Genomic DNA, 14,888 nt, shown 5'->3' with positions numbered 1-14,888 from the left:
GGTGTGGCCCAAAAACCAAAAACCAAAAAAAAAAAGAGCTTACTAAATCTTCTGCTATTGTTTTAATGAGTTTATTGGTGATACAATGATTTTCATAAATATACTTGCTACTGAACGTTTTCTTTGTTCTTTTCTCTTTCATATTTTAGTTTTATTTTCTATTTTCTATTTTTTATAACTTTGCTTTCTTCATCTTAAAACAAATTTATTATGATCAGTTATGTAAATATGTGGCACATTTTCTTTAAGTAAATTAAAAAACTTGATCAAGTTCATAATGTCTGGGATTGGTCAGATTAGCAAATTAAAGTGCTCCTTAGCTATCTACAATAAATCATGCTAGGTTAGGCAAGCTGAAGGAAAGTTAAAAGAAAAAAACAACATGGAAACAAATGTTTGCATGAATTTGTAAATTTATAAACCAAAAAAATCCTTCTATTTTTCTAAGAATATCCTTTTTTTTAATCTTTTCTATATTTCTACAAAATTAAATTTGCTAGAATTTGATGGCAGGCTGTCATGTTTCATTCTTTTTTTTTTTGTCCCCCAATTTATAATACAGACCAGGCAAAGGGCCTGGGTTAATGTGTATATGGGGTGCATTTACTGTACCTCCTCTTTCTATACAGTCAGTGTAAAGAGCACAGCCTGTGGTAAGCATTGGGAGGCCTTATTTTTCTTTTATTTTCTCTTTTGATTTTTTTCATGTTTCATTCTTATTATTGTTGTTTTGAGCTTATGTTACACTCTTTTTTCAGTTGGTACACTAGGTTCTAATTCCCATTTTTCACATCAGTATTTGCAAACTAATTAAATATACAATAAAAATAAAAGAATGACTCCCCCTAGGTTTTCAGGATTATATTTTGTGCCACTTATTCATTTTTCAACATAAAATTGAATAACAAGAAAACTTGATACTTGGGTGAGAATGTGAGAGAGAGACAGGAGTTGCAGACCCTTCAATGTGTGCAGTGTTATTGTATAGACTTTATTACCCTGGAAAGTCATTAAGAAAATATGTATGCTAAGCCACAGCACCAATTTCAAGATATTGACTTTAAACAAGATGTCAATATTCTAGTCACAGCAGCAGAGTTTAACCTCAGCTAATGTCGACTGACACAGGACACTTTTCTGGACCTTTAAGCCATTTATGTCTTTGCTTTAGGCAAATGTATTCTATCTCCAGTGATATATGAATTGTCAAGAACTTGACCCTAAAACTGAGATAACTTAGCTGAACCTAAAAAAGGAAAGGAAAAAAAACTGGTTTTTATTGGAGGCAATGCTGCCTCTGAAGCTTCGTATTTCAGAACCTGAAAAAAGGATCTCCATTGGCTTTGATTATAATTGTTGCTATGTGGTCCTTGTGTTTATCAGGGCACCTTGTGGAAGACCACGTGTGCTGTTGGCTGAATAGCACTGATTAGTGAATGAAAATGACACAGAAAAGCTTAGAGATCTATAAGCCCCGGGTATCTTTTTCAGGAGGCGGAGAATGTCCTGCGGCCCATGCACACAGTTCATTTTGAATGTGTTCAAATGAAATACTTTCATTGCACCAATTAACACTCATGTGGATTTTTCCTGGCCCCAACTCAGTGACCTGCTTCTCTAATTTTCCCCCTCTGAGAACATATTTTTTCTTAGGTTATTTTTTTTTTCTCTGAAATCCACATCGCCTCCCCCCACCCCTTTCCCTTTTGATTTCTTATTCAGCCTGGAAACTACCTCATGGGTCATAATTAGTTGAATACAGGACTGAGAGAGGAAGGCTCCCCTCAGAAAGAAGCTGGAATAAAACAAGAATCCTTCTGCTAAAAACAGAGAAACTCAGTCCCATGTAAACAGATTAACAATGTCTTTGCTTTTTTTTTTCATCTATTTAAAGCAGAACATTCTGAGGTGGGTTGAATGATAGCACCTGAATGGATTCCTTCTTCACTGCTTCAGCTTGTTAGGACAGGTTGATTTTCCAAAGATCCTAGATCAAATACAGGAAAAAAGAGACCAATTAAGTGTCAAAAAAGCAGCTTTCCTTTTTCTTAAGATTTCCCCCTGCCAGGCTTTTCTGTGATTCTGTACTAACTAAAGTTTGTCTAGGGCTGGGTGGCACAGGTTTTATTTCATTTCAGTTACTATTATCATAAACCAGTTTTGTACTATGTTAGTGGGTCCATAAAAATCTTACAAATATTTCTGTTAAAAATAATATGACCTCACTCATTATGGATATAAGAAAAATAAGATAGTATGGCAATAATATCCAGAAATAATAGAGACAAGGCCATTAGTGCCAGTCTATGGTAGGAAGCTTGTCACAAATAACAGGGGAGTAAAATTAGGATAGAGAAGGAAGAATTATGACAATAATAGTTGGAATTGATCACTCTGAACAAAAATTGGGTGCTGAAAAGAGATAAAGTTATATGTATGGTACCCCTTTTGTTGGATTATTGGTCCCACCCTATTCAATATTCATACTCCACTGTAGGGTGGGATCTGGTGATGGGATTAATGGATTATTCCTTACTTGGTATTCCTCTCCACACTAGGATGTGGTCTTGTCAATTAAAGCAGGGGTCTGAGGAAGGCAGGCACTCATTCTTCTGTCTTTCTCCACTAAGCTGCTTTTCTTCTTAGGAGCAGAAGGTTTGTTGGTGGTATTCCTTGCTTGAGTGCTGGTTATCCTGAACCCATTCTTGTACCTTTTCACTGTGTGGATTATTTCCTGCATCACTGTTTGCTTCCAGACCCGCATGTCACCAGATCCTCATTTGGAGCCTGGTGTTCTGCTTATACTCTTCTGTAACAATAGTGCTAACCACAGTCTCTAAAAGAAGAAAAAATAAAGAGAGATGCAGAGAGAGGGAAATAAAATGTCTGCCCCAGATGCAGGTATTGGGGAGGATGGGATGGAAACTGGGAATGTTGGTGGTGGGAAATGTGCACTGGTGAAGAATGATACACATTGTATGACTGAAACCCATACATGAACAACTTTACATTCAAAGTGATTAAATAAAGTAACTAAATTTAAAAAATGATAATATGGGTTCAGAGAAATAATTCAGAACTGAAAGCATGTCCCTTGTATGCTGACCAATCTCAGTTCAATCCTTGGCTTTGCATCGTCCACAAAATAAAAAACAAAAAGATAACATTTTCTTCTTTTTATAAGCTAACTCATCCTTTGCCCATTGTTTGTCCATGTGATCTCTATGCTTTGTTCAGTTTATTCATTTTATTCTTACAACCATTCATCACACCAACCAAAAGTATTTAATGACATTACTATTTAGTAGATATAAAATCTGTATTTTGGAGTTGAGTGTACTATGGTGGGGTTATTTTTAGACCTAAGATTCAAACTCAAAGTGCCTTAGCTCCAAGCTTTTATATTCGTTACAGCATTTAACTGCACATATGAAAATTACTAGGAGAGGAAGGAAATAATATTTTAAGTATAAGGGAGAAAAGAGCAAAAAAAATTGTCATTCTTATTGTGTAAAATATGTAGGCAATGTAGTTAGGAGGGATAGTGGAGTATTTAATCAGGCCTGTTTAAACTAAAGCTCATCTGTGCTAATAAATGCCCTGATTTGCAGAGAGTTTTTGTGATTGAAGAAAGCTCCCCTTGTCCTATTACCGAAATTGTTTAAAGGCAATGCAAGATTGAATGCAGATTTTGGAATTTGATAACTCTACCTATATCTAGTTGCCATAAAGACACTGAACTATCAATTGGTAATAATTATTCATTTGAACATTTTGCCTTTACAACATGATAATATCGAGAGAAATAATGTTCACATTACTTGACAATGTATTATCTGACAAAGTCTTGATATCTAAAACATATTAAGAACATACACCTCTCAACAACAACAATACCACAAATTAATTAAAATTGGAACAATAAACACACACGAATAGCTAAAGCAATCCTTGGGAAAAGGAATATGGGAGGCTTCACTTCCCCTTAACTTTAAATTGTATTACAAAGCCATAGTTATTAAAACAGCATGGTATTAGAATAAAGACAGATCCTCAGATCAGTGGAATAGCTGTGAGTATTCAGAGAATGTTACACAGGCATATAATCAACTAATCTTTGATAAAGGGGCAAGAAATCCAAAATGGAGCTAGGTAAACCTCTTCAAGAAGTGGTGTTGGCACAACTGGTTAGCCACTTGCAAAAAAACGAACTCAGGCTTCCATCTAACACCATGCACAAAGGTGAAATACAAGTGAATTAAAGACCTTGATATTAGGCTTGAAACCATAGGTATGTAGAACATCACATAAGTAAAACACTCCAGGGCATTGAGACTAAAGGCATCATCAAGGAGGAAACAGCACTCTTCAAACAAGTAGAAGCCAAGATAAACAGATGGGAATATATTAAACCAACAAGCTTCTGCACCTCAAAGGCAATAGTGCCTAGGATACAAAAGCCACCTTTTGGTGAATGGATATTCACCCAATATCCATCAGATATCAAAAATATCAAAATATCAAATATTTAATATCAAAAATATACAAGGCACTGAAAGGACTTCACAAGAAAAAAAACACTAACCTCATTAAAAAATGGGGAGAAGAAATGAACAAACAATTCTTCAAAGAAGAAATGGCCAAAAGAAACATTGAAAAATGCTCCACATCACTAATCATCAGGGAGATGCAAATCAAAACAATGATGAGATACCATCTCAAACACAGAGACTGGCACATATTACAAATTGCTGGGGGGGATATGGAGAGAGGAAGGAACTCTTATTCATTGCTGGTGGGAATGTAGTCTAGTTCAGCCTTTATGGAAAACAATATGGAGATTCCTCAAAACACTGGAAATTGAGCTCCCATTTGATCCAGTCATATCACTCCTAGGTATATAACCTATGAACACAAAACTACAATTCAAAAATCCTTTCCTCACACCTATATTTATTGCAGTGCTCTTTTCAATAGCCAGACTCTGGAAACAGTCAAGATGCCCTTCAGTGGATGAATGGCTGAAGAAACTGTGTTACATATACACAATAGAAAATTATGCAGCCATCAGGAAAGATGAAGTCATGGCAATTTCCTATACTTGGATGTACATGAAATCTATTATGCTGAGTGAAATAAGTCAGAAGGAGAGAGATAGACACAGAATAGTCTCACTCATCTATGTATTTTAAGAAATATTAATTACAATAATTAAAAATTATTGTAATAATGCCCAGAGACAATAAAGATGAGGACCTGAAGTATCAGCTCACAATATGAAGTTCACCACAAAGAGTAGTAAGTGCAGTTAGGGAAATAACTACACTAACAACTATCATGACTATGTTAATGAGTGAAAGAAGTAAATGCCTGTCTCAAATTCAGGTAGAGTTTGAGAAGGAGGGAAGGAGCCATTGGTAGTGGGAATGTTGCACTGGTAAAGGAGGGTGTTCTGTTTATGACTGAAACCCAACTACAATCATGCTTGTAATCATGGTGCTTAAATAAAGATTTTATATTTAAAATAAAGAAAATTTGCAAAGTAAAAAAATATAAAATAAAAAATAGGCAGCCCTCAATTCAGACTATTCTCTGAAGAAGACATATCCATGAAAGTTTTAAAAATGCTTATTATTAATAAAATGTGAAATTAAAACATAACACCAGTGAAATGGCCATGTCAGGATATTGAAAACAATAAAAATTGGTCAGAATATGAAGAGAAAGTAATTCTGGTATATTTTGGTGGGAATGCAAATTCCTCCATGGAAACCTGTATGTAAAATTCTTTACAAACAAAATTTGAAGTTCCATAAAATCTAGTAATACAACTCCTGAAAACTTGAAAACATTGATAAAGGAGATATTTTTTCTACAATGTGCATAGCAATACTTTTCACAGTTTTCAAAAAAGGCACTCAATATTAATGTCCATCCAAGAAGCTTTGATCTATATAGCTGATATCAGATTTCTCTGATACTAAAAAAGATGAAATTATGCGTGCTATTACAAAAAATGAATTGACATTAAAGTGATTGTTTCAAGAAAAATAATAAAAGTTAAAATTAAAAACCATTACAAGTGGTTTCACTCATATATGGAATATGAATAAAACAAATTAATTGACAAAATAAAATAGCACAACAAAATTAACTCCTATATTCAGAGAAAATATAGCAGTTTTGAAAGGGAAAGGAAATGCTGGGTGGAAAGAATGAATAGAGGAGTATGTTATATGGTAGAATATATAACATTGATATTTGATGGTGTATTTGGTGTTACAAGATACTGAGGTGCGAATTGAAATACTTGAAATTCATAGTATAAACCAATGATGAATTAGAACAAGATATTGGTTTTCCTTTTTACAAAAGGGTAAAAAATTATAAAAATCTATAAAACTGCATAATTTTTCTTGATCTTCTTGTAAAAATAGAAATAAGGACAATTTCTAGATAGTAGCCTTTGATTTGCAGAGCAAAGTTTGCATGTCACTGCTGTATTCTGATTATAATAATTTCCTCTCTTATGTATTTTTAAATTTGAAAATGAGTATGACATAATTATTAGATGTCAGTTTTAATTATATCAACTTATACTTGATCAGAATTTACTGTGATAATGGATATTTTCCATGTAATGATTTAGTGATAATTACATTAGATTGAGATTCCTAATTAAAGTCTGTTTTATTTTTAATATTTGCAATATTCAATTTGGTTCAATAGTGTTGAACAAAACCCAAAGGTGGTCTGGGTTTATTTCTAGCTTTGTGTTCAGGACTCACTTGAAGAAGTGTTAGGGGAACCTTGTATGGCACAGGGATTGAATTTGAGTTGGCCATATGTAAGCAAGTGCCATTCCTCTCTATTTTTTTTACTTCCTAAACAGTCTGTATTAATGATACCAAAAACACTGGAAAACTTCTTCCTGACCTGAAAAAGGTGATTATTTAATATATTCTAAAAATAATTGTCTCTTGCTCTGGCTCTTGGATGCAACTCATTATATTTTCTAAAGCTGAGGACTAAGAACCACTATAGATGAGAATTGATTTGATGAATGAAATAGAACCTCTCTAAGAAGTGTGGGTGAAATTGGAGGAGACCAGGGTTACTGGTAAGTGGATTAAACTCTAAAGCCTATGGGAAATGTAATTTTATTTTAGCTTTGAAGTGCATGTCAAGAAGATCATTTAGTTTTGTGACCATGGCATTAAGGCATGTTTTGTAATTTACCATTGTTTAAGGGCTTTTCATGGTGCATTAAGTATCTAAGGTGTTTCAGTAGCATTACTGTCTATAATTAAATCTATAACCTACAATATAGGAATAGATTTGATAGAAACAAAAAAGAATTCATGTAATAGTATTTTAGAAGGTTATTTCTCTGTAAAATAAGGGAGAAAAGTCTTGGTATAAAGAGAAAGTTTTTGTCAGAGTGGTTGATCAATGAGCCAAAATGTTTTACATGCGGATATCTCAGGTTTGACCTCAACCTCTGTGGATTTCTACCACCAGCAGTGATTCTGAAGCAGTGAGACCGAAGAACCAAGCATCACCAGGTTTGATACAAAAATAAACAAAACAAAGTAAAGGTAGTTGCATTCTTTGGATCATTGTCAATTGAAGTGGAAAGTGGAAACACTCAACTGCTTCTACTTAATTTCGTATTATTTCTTCTTTACTTTTCATATCAATTGTGCTTAGATATGTCTATGGCATTACATATTAGACTTTAACGGTAACTGCCTTAGAATTTTGACTTCTTACTTCCCATGTCAAAAGGTTGACCATAGCTGTGTATCTAACACCCAGAAAGTAATCATCTCCTTGCAATAAAAATATCTTCAACTAGTGACTGCTCTAATTTCTCTTTTTTTCTAATAAAATGACACACCCAATACTTATAAAAACATATCCTCTTATTGAATAAATAAAATATAAGTAAATTACAAATTTGCAATATCTATCTGCACTAACACTACTTAGAGAGACAGAAAGATTTCAGTAATTTATCCTACGAAATTAAAGATACTTCTCTTTTTTGTTAATGGATTTTATTAGAAAATCATAATTTGCTTCTGGACTCTGTTTTAGACTTCAGTGCTAACTTTATTAAATAGAAACATAATCAAAGAATCACTTGAATCATCATGTAGTGAAAACTTTAGCTTCTGGACCTTAATAGTCGTGGGCATGAAGACTTAATTATCAAATAATTATTCCATGAAATAAATAAATCAACCCAATGCTATGCAGACTCCAAAGTTAAACAGTCATAATTCTAATTTGAGGAGAAGGGGTATGAGTAGATGTTCTCTAGCTGTGCTCAGGAGGCCTGGATAGCACTTCTAGTTATACTTGGTTGTTCTAGTCCAACAGTTCAAGTCTAGGACCATAGGTTGTTTTTCTGCTCAGTCCTGCTGTATTGGGAATCACCAGGGCTAATACGGAGTGCTCAGTCTCCATGATTCTCACTTTTCAAATGGAATCTTATGAAAAAGACTAGAAAATTTAAATTATAGGAATATAAAGTATTGCATGATCCTAGGAGAAATAAACTGTAACTAGGGCTCCTCCCAGTCTCTTCTAAACACATTCTGCACAGACTTTCATTCCCAATACTCACAAACTGTTCTTGTCAGCATCAACTATGACTCCCATGTTACTAAATATGGGTTATGTTTTAGTCCTCATCTTGCTCAATGTGTTAGCAATATTTCACACATTTGTTCATTTCCTCCTTATTGAAAGACTTTCTACACTTTTCTCCTGGGAGACTACTCTTACTTCACTTCCTGTCTCACTGGCCACTCTTTTTAAGTATTCTTTGCTAATACTTCTTTATATTCCCATCTTCCAGACATGAGAGTGAGTGTTTCTAAATTTAATCCTTGTTTTAGACTCTCTTTTTAATTTTCCCTAAGAAATTCTACCTCTTTAAAGGACTTTAAATATGATCTCTTTCAAATGTATTTGAAATATCTACCTCTATCCTTGATCTTCACACTGAATTCCAAAACATTTATATAACTACCTTCTAATATTTCTGAGCTAAATTGAAGATTAGTAGACATCTAAAATATAGCACAATAAAAAGAAACAATTATAACATGATTATTGCCATATTATTGCTTTCATACTGTTTTCATGATCTAAATTAAAGGCAATTCTCTCTCCAGTTCCTCAGATATAAATTCTTGGTGTTACTGATGTCTATTTTCTTTGCATTCTATTTTGCCAATTATCTTCAAAAATACACTTATAATCTGGCAACTCATAACATCTCCATGTTTTTATCCTACACATCCTTATTTTTTAGTTTGTTTACTTGTTTTGGAACAGACCTAACAATGCTCAGGGCTTACTCCTGACTCTATGTTCAGAGTTCATACTGGTGGGGTTCAGAGGACCATACAGGGTGCCAACTATCAAAGGTTGGTTTGCCATATGAAACTCTTTTCATGGCACAGTGCTGGGCAAGCTGATTTGTGCCCAGAACCATGGGACTCTTCTCTGTCCCACACTCCACCCCTAGACCAGGGGAACACACTGTTTGACATGAGCTCTAATCCTCAAAACATAGGTGTGAGCTTCCAAGAAATGAATACATCTTCATATTAGAGCAGGAAAGATAGGACAGTACCAATTCATAGATAATATATGTTCATAAATCTCAATCAACTAAATAGAGTAACTAGTTGAAGAGTGCTTGTCATACTGAAATAGCACTAAATGGTGTAAAAAATAATCTGAACAACAGAGGTATTATTAGTAGCTCTTTTGTATAAACTACTGAAAAGGTCAATTCTTAAGTAACAAAACCCAGGCCTAGATCATTTGTATTGATAATACTAGAAGAATCAAGGTAAACAGAGGAACTCAACTACAGTGTCAAACAGACACAGGAACCCAGATAAATTCCCAAACCCATTAAAAAATTCTTGAGCCCAGGAACTGGAGTGATATAATACAGTCTTGCATGCAGCCAACTGGGGTTTGAGCCCTAGAACCTTATATGATTCCCCCAAGCCTGCTAGATTGATACCTGAGTGTAGCGTCAAAAATAGTCCCTGAGCACAACTGGATGTGACCCAAAAATAAAGTCCAAAGCTCTTGACTCTGGTTGATAAAGATTATCATGATCTAAAACCACCACTTACTGCATTGGTGACAGAAATTCATCAAGAACTTGACAGTGAAATTAAGCAATCACTGGACAAAAAATTCAACCAACTTAAGAAAGAACTATGATAGATTCCATACAAATTGAATTCAAAGAACTAAAGAACACAATATTAAGACGTGGTAGCATAATTGCACATTAGAGAACTATATAAATGTAAAGAACTATATAAATTTGTACATGTAGAAGAGAATTTCACATATAGAAGCCTTGAAGACAAAATACAAGGCAGTATTGATCAAAGGAGGTGATTAAAAATAGAGAAGCAAAAGAATAAAAGAGAATGTAAGGTACTTAATGAATATCAAAAAAAATAATAATATCCAAATCATAGGACTACTAAGAGAGGGGAAAAAAAGGAAAGAATAAGTAGTGGGAGAGATAAGAACTGGGAACTTCTCCACTTCCTGGAATTCTGTATAGTTCAAGTGTCCAAAAGAGTACCAAGCAAAATAGACTCAAGCTAAACAAAGTTAAAATACATTGTAATAAAAATGACAGACTATATAAAGAGAGAGACTTTATAAAACATAAAGAGAAAAATCTTAAATAAAAGGGAAATCACATAAGAATCACAATGGATCTTTCATATGAAATTTTACAGGTGAGAGCAGAATGGAATTACATATTCAAATTAATGACTGAAAAGTACTTTCAACCTAGAATTTATGACTCTATAAAGCATTCATTTAGATGGCAGGTAAGGATAAATTTATTCTCAGACAAACAGGAGCTGACAACTCTTACTATAATTAAACTGGCCTTGAATAAGATATTGAAAGGCCATTTATATAAATCAAATAGCCACTTGTACAACCACAATCCCACACAATAAAATGGCAACATAACCCTGTATAGAAACAATTTCTCTAAATTTTAATGGACTAAACTCTCTCATCAAAAGGAATAGTGTGGTGGGATGAATCAGGAAACAAAAGTTTTCCATTTTCTTCTTAAAAATAAAAACATATCTAAAATCACTGGATCAACACAGGTTCAGAATAAAAAGATGGGAAAAATCATACAAGCCAATTGAAAACAAACAAAAAGTTACAACAGCCATACTAAAACCAAATAGCATTCAATATAAGGAAAGTAATTAGAAGGACCAGCTCATGATAATAAGCTTATCACAAAGAATGGTTAAGTGAAGATAAGAGAAATAACTACACTAACAGCTACCATGACAAGGATAAAGAGAGAAATACAATCCTTGTCTTGAAGACAGTCAGGGGGTGGGCTAGGGATGTAGAAAATGGAAAGGGGGGTCAATGTTGGTGGGAAAGCTGGAGTGTGCATTTTATAGTTGAAATGCAATTACGAACATGTAATCATAGTTCTTAAATTATTAAAAATAATCTATTGTACATATACACAATGGAATACAATGCAGACATCAGGAAAAATGAAGTCATGAAATTCTCATATACATGGATGGACATGGAAACAATTATGCTGAGTGAAATAAGTCAGAGGGAGAGAGACATAATAGTCTCACTCATCTGTGGGATTTAAGAAAAATAAAAGACATTATTTTAATAATACCCAGAGACAATAGAGATGAGAGCTGAAAGGACCTGCCACAATATAAAGCTTACCACAAAGAGTGGTGAGTTCAATTAGTGAAATAACTACACTATCAACTATAGTGATGATGGTAGTGAGTGAGAGAAATAAAATGCCTTCTCAAATACAGACAGGCAGTGGGGGAGGAGAGAAATGGGGGCCATTGTTAGTGAGAAGGTTGCACTGGTGGAGGAGGCTGTTCTTTTTTTATAACTAAAACCCAACTACAAACATGCTTGTAATCATGGTGCCTAAATAAATATATTATTTAAAAATTAATTAATTAAATTTAAAAATGAAAGTAATTAGAGGTAGAGATGGACACTTTATTGATTAAGAAAGCAACATATCGGGCCCGGAGAGATAGCACAGCGGCGTTTGCCTTGCAAGTAGCCGATCCAGGACCAAAGGTGGTTGGTTTGAATCCCGGTGTCCCATATGGTCCCCCGTGCCTGCCAGGAGCTATTTCTGAGCAGACAGCCAGGAGTAACCCCTGAGCACCACCGGGTGTGGCCCAAAAACCAAAAAAAAAAAAAAAAAAAGAAAGCAACATATCAAAAAAGTACCAAGTAATTAACATTTATGCACCAAAAGTTGAATCCACAAATTTATAAGGCCTTTGCTCACATCTTAAGGAACAAGTGAATGAAAATACAACAGTAGGGAGTTCCAATAGGCTACTGTCATCATTGAGCAGAACAACAAGATAGTGTATCAGTAAAGACTAACTATCTAAATAAATAAATAAATAAATAAATAAATAAATAAATAGAAGAGTTGGGACTAATGGATATATATGCAGGAACTTTGATCCTCAAAAACCAAATAAACCTTTATCTCTAATACACATTGATCATTATCACATATTAAGACTTAGATGAAACATACATAAATTCACAAACATAAAATGCAAAACATACATCCTTTTAGATCACAATACCATAGAGATGAAAATAAACTATAAGAAATAATGGTTAGAAACACTAACACCTGGAAACTGAGCACCACATTGCTAAATAACAGCTGAATAGAAAGAAAATAAAAGAAAAAATTAAAAATTTTTCTTGTTACTAATAATAATGAAGAAACATGTTATTAAAACTTATGGGACATAACAAAAGTCATACTTTGGGGGAAAACTCATAACAATATAGGGTTAAATTTGTAAAGGAGAAAGAATAAAATCAACCATCTAAATGCACAATTTAAATATCTGGAGAACAATGAAATTCTTCCAAAGGCCAAGAGAAGGAAGGAAATAAAAAATAAAGTAGAAATAAATTATTTAGAATCAAGAAAGTACTACAAGAGGTCAATTAAACTAGGAGCTGGTTCTTCAGAGGAATAAATTTTAAAAAAGACACCATTGTCTAGACTCACAAAGGAAAAAAGTAAAATTACTTTTTTTTAAGAAGTAAAAGGGGAGGGATTACAATAGATCCCTCAGTAGTCCAAAACACCAAGAGCTTACCATGGGCAGCTATACTTTAAGATGGAAAACTTAAAAGAAATAGAGTTTTAGAAACATGGAATCTTTCTTTATTCATTTTTTAAATTTTATTAAACATTTTTATTGAGGTATTGGGATTTACAATATAGTCATTTTGAATACATCATCCAATACCACAGCCATAACCAGAGATTTCCTCCACATTTGGACATTTTCAACTTATATTAAATATATAAATCTGTACTGTGATTTCTATTTTGTGGGTTCTTTTGTAGTGTTTTCTCAGCGCATGTAGCAGATTTTGTGTGTGTTGTTTATCATCAAACTCTGGGTTTCATATATGCAACATGTGTTCTAGTGCTGAGCTGAAATCCTCACCACTTATGAACACTCTTATTTTTATTTAAGTGTTTTCAAGTCCTCTTTGCCTTTATGTGGCCTATTTAACTTTTTTCTAAAATATAAGTTCATAAAGTTATTTGGACTACTTTATTTTCAGGAAAAAAATATTCAGTGCCATCCACTGGATACCTTCTTTAAATGAAAATTAGAAAATGCTTCCACAAGTGCATCCCAATTTTCTTCTTTTTGTAAAAAATAATATCTTTCTTTAAGCATCATGATTACAAACATGATTGTAGTTGGGTTTCAGTCATAAAAGAACATCCCCTTTCACCAGTGTAACATTCCCATCACCAATGTTCCCGCCTCCCTCCTCCCCAGCCTGTATTCAAGACAGGCATTCTACTTCTCTCACTCATTGACATTGTCGTGGTAGTTGTCAGTGTTATTTCTCTAACTGCACTCACCACTCTTTGTGGTAAGCTTTATATCATGAGCTGGTTATTCCAGCTCTCATCTCTATTGTCTCTGGGTATTATTACAATAATGTCTTTTTTTTTCTAAAATCCACATATGGTTGAGACTATTCTTTTTTTTTTTTTCAGTCATTTCCTGTGTCTATCTCTGCCTCTGACTTATTTCACTCTGCATAATAGTTTCTATGTCCATCCATGTATAGGAAAATTTTATGACTTCATCTTTCATGATTGCTGCATAATCCATTCTGTGTATGTACCACAGTTTCTTTAGCCATTCATCTGTTGAAGGGCATCTGGGTTGTTTCCAGATTCTGGCTATTGTAAACAGTGCTACAATGAATATAGTTGTGAGGAGGGGATTTTTGTATTATATTTTTTGTGTTCCTAAGGTATGTCCCTAGGAGTGGTATATAGCTGGATTGTAAGGGAGTACAATGTTCAGTTTTTTAAGGAATCTCCATATTATTTTCCATACAGGCTGGACTAGATGGCATTCCTACCAGCAGTAGATGAGAGCTCCTTTCTCTCCACATCCCCACCAGCACTGATTGTTCTTATTGTTTGTAATGTGTGTCATTCTCTGTGTTGTGAGATGGTACCTCATTGTTATTTTGATTTGCGTCTCCCTAATGATTAGAGATGTGAAGCATTTTTTTTCATGTGCCTTTTGGCCATTTGTATTTCTTCTTTGAGAAAGTGTCTGTTTATTTCTTCTCTCCATTTTTGATGAGGTTATATATTGTTTTATTTTTAAGTTCTGTACTTGTATATCTTAGATATTAGCCCCTTATCAGATGGGTATTGGGTGAATAGTTTCTCCCATTCTGTGGGTGGATTTTGTATCCTAGTCACTATTTCCATT

General features: G+C 33.8%; 1 non-coding gene across 1 annotated transcript; it reads right to left on the bottom strand.

The window, feature by feature from the left end:
- Positions 1 to 537: 537 nt before the first annotated feature.
- LOC126023147 (small nucleolar RNA SNORA51) lies at positions 538 to 670 on the bottom strand. The gene has a single exon (XR_007500354.1). It is a non-coding gene; the product is annotated as a small nucleolar RNA SNORA51 (small nucleolar RNA).
- Positions 671 to 14,888: the final 14,218 nt, after the last annotated feature.

This window comes from Suncus etruscus, chromosome 11 (assembly GCF_024139225.1).
Source record: "Suncus etruscus isolate mSunEtr1 chromosome 11, mSunEtr1.pri.cur, whole genome shotgun sequence".
In the NCBI taxonomy this organism is placed as follows: Eukaryota; Metazoa; Chordata; class Mammalia; order Eulipotyphla; family Soricidae; genus Suncus; species Suncus etruscus.
The sequence above is the reverse complement of the archived record's forward strand: the minus strand, read 5'-3'. Positions and strand labels throughout refer to the sequence as shown.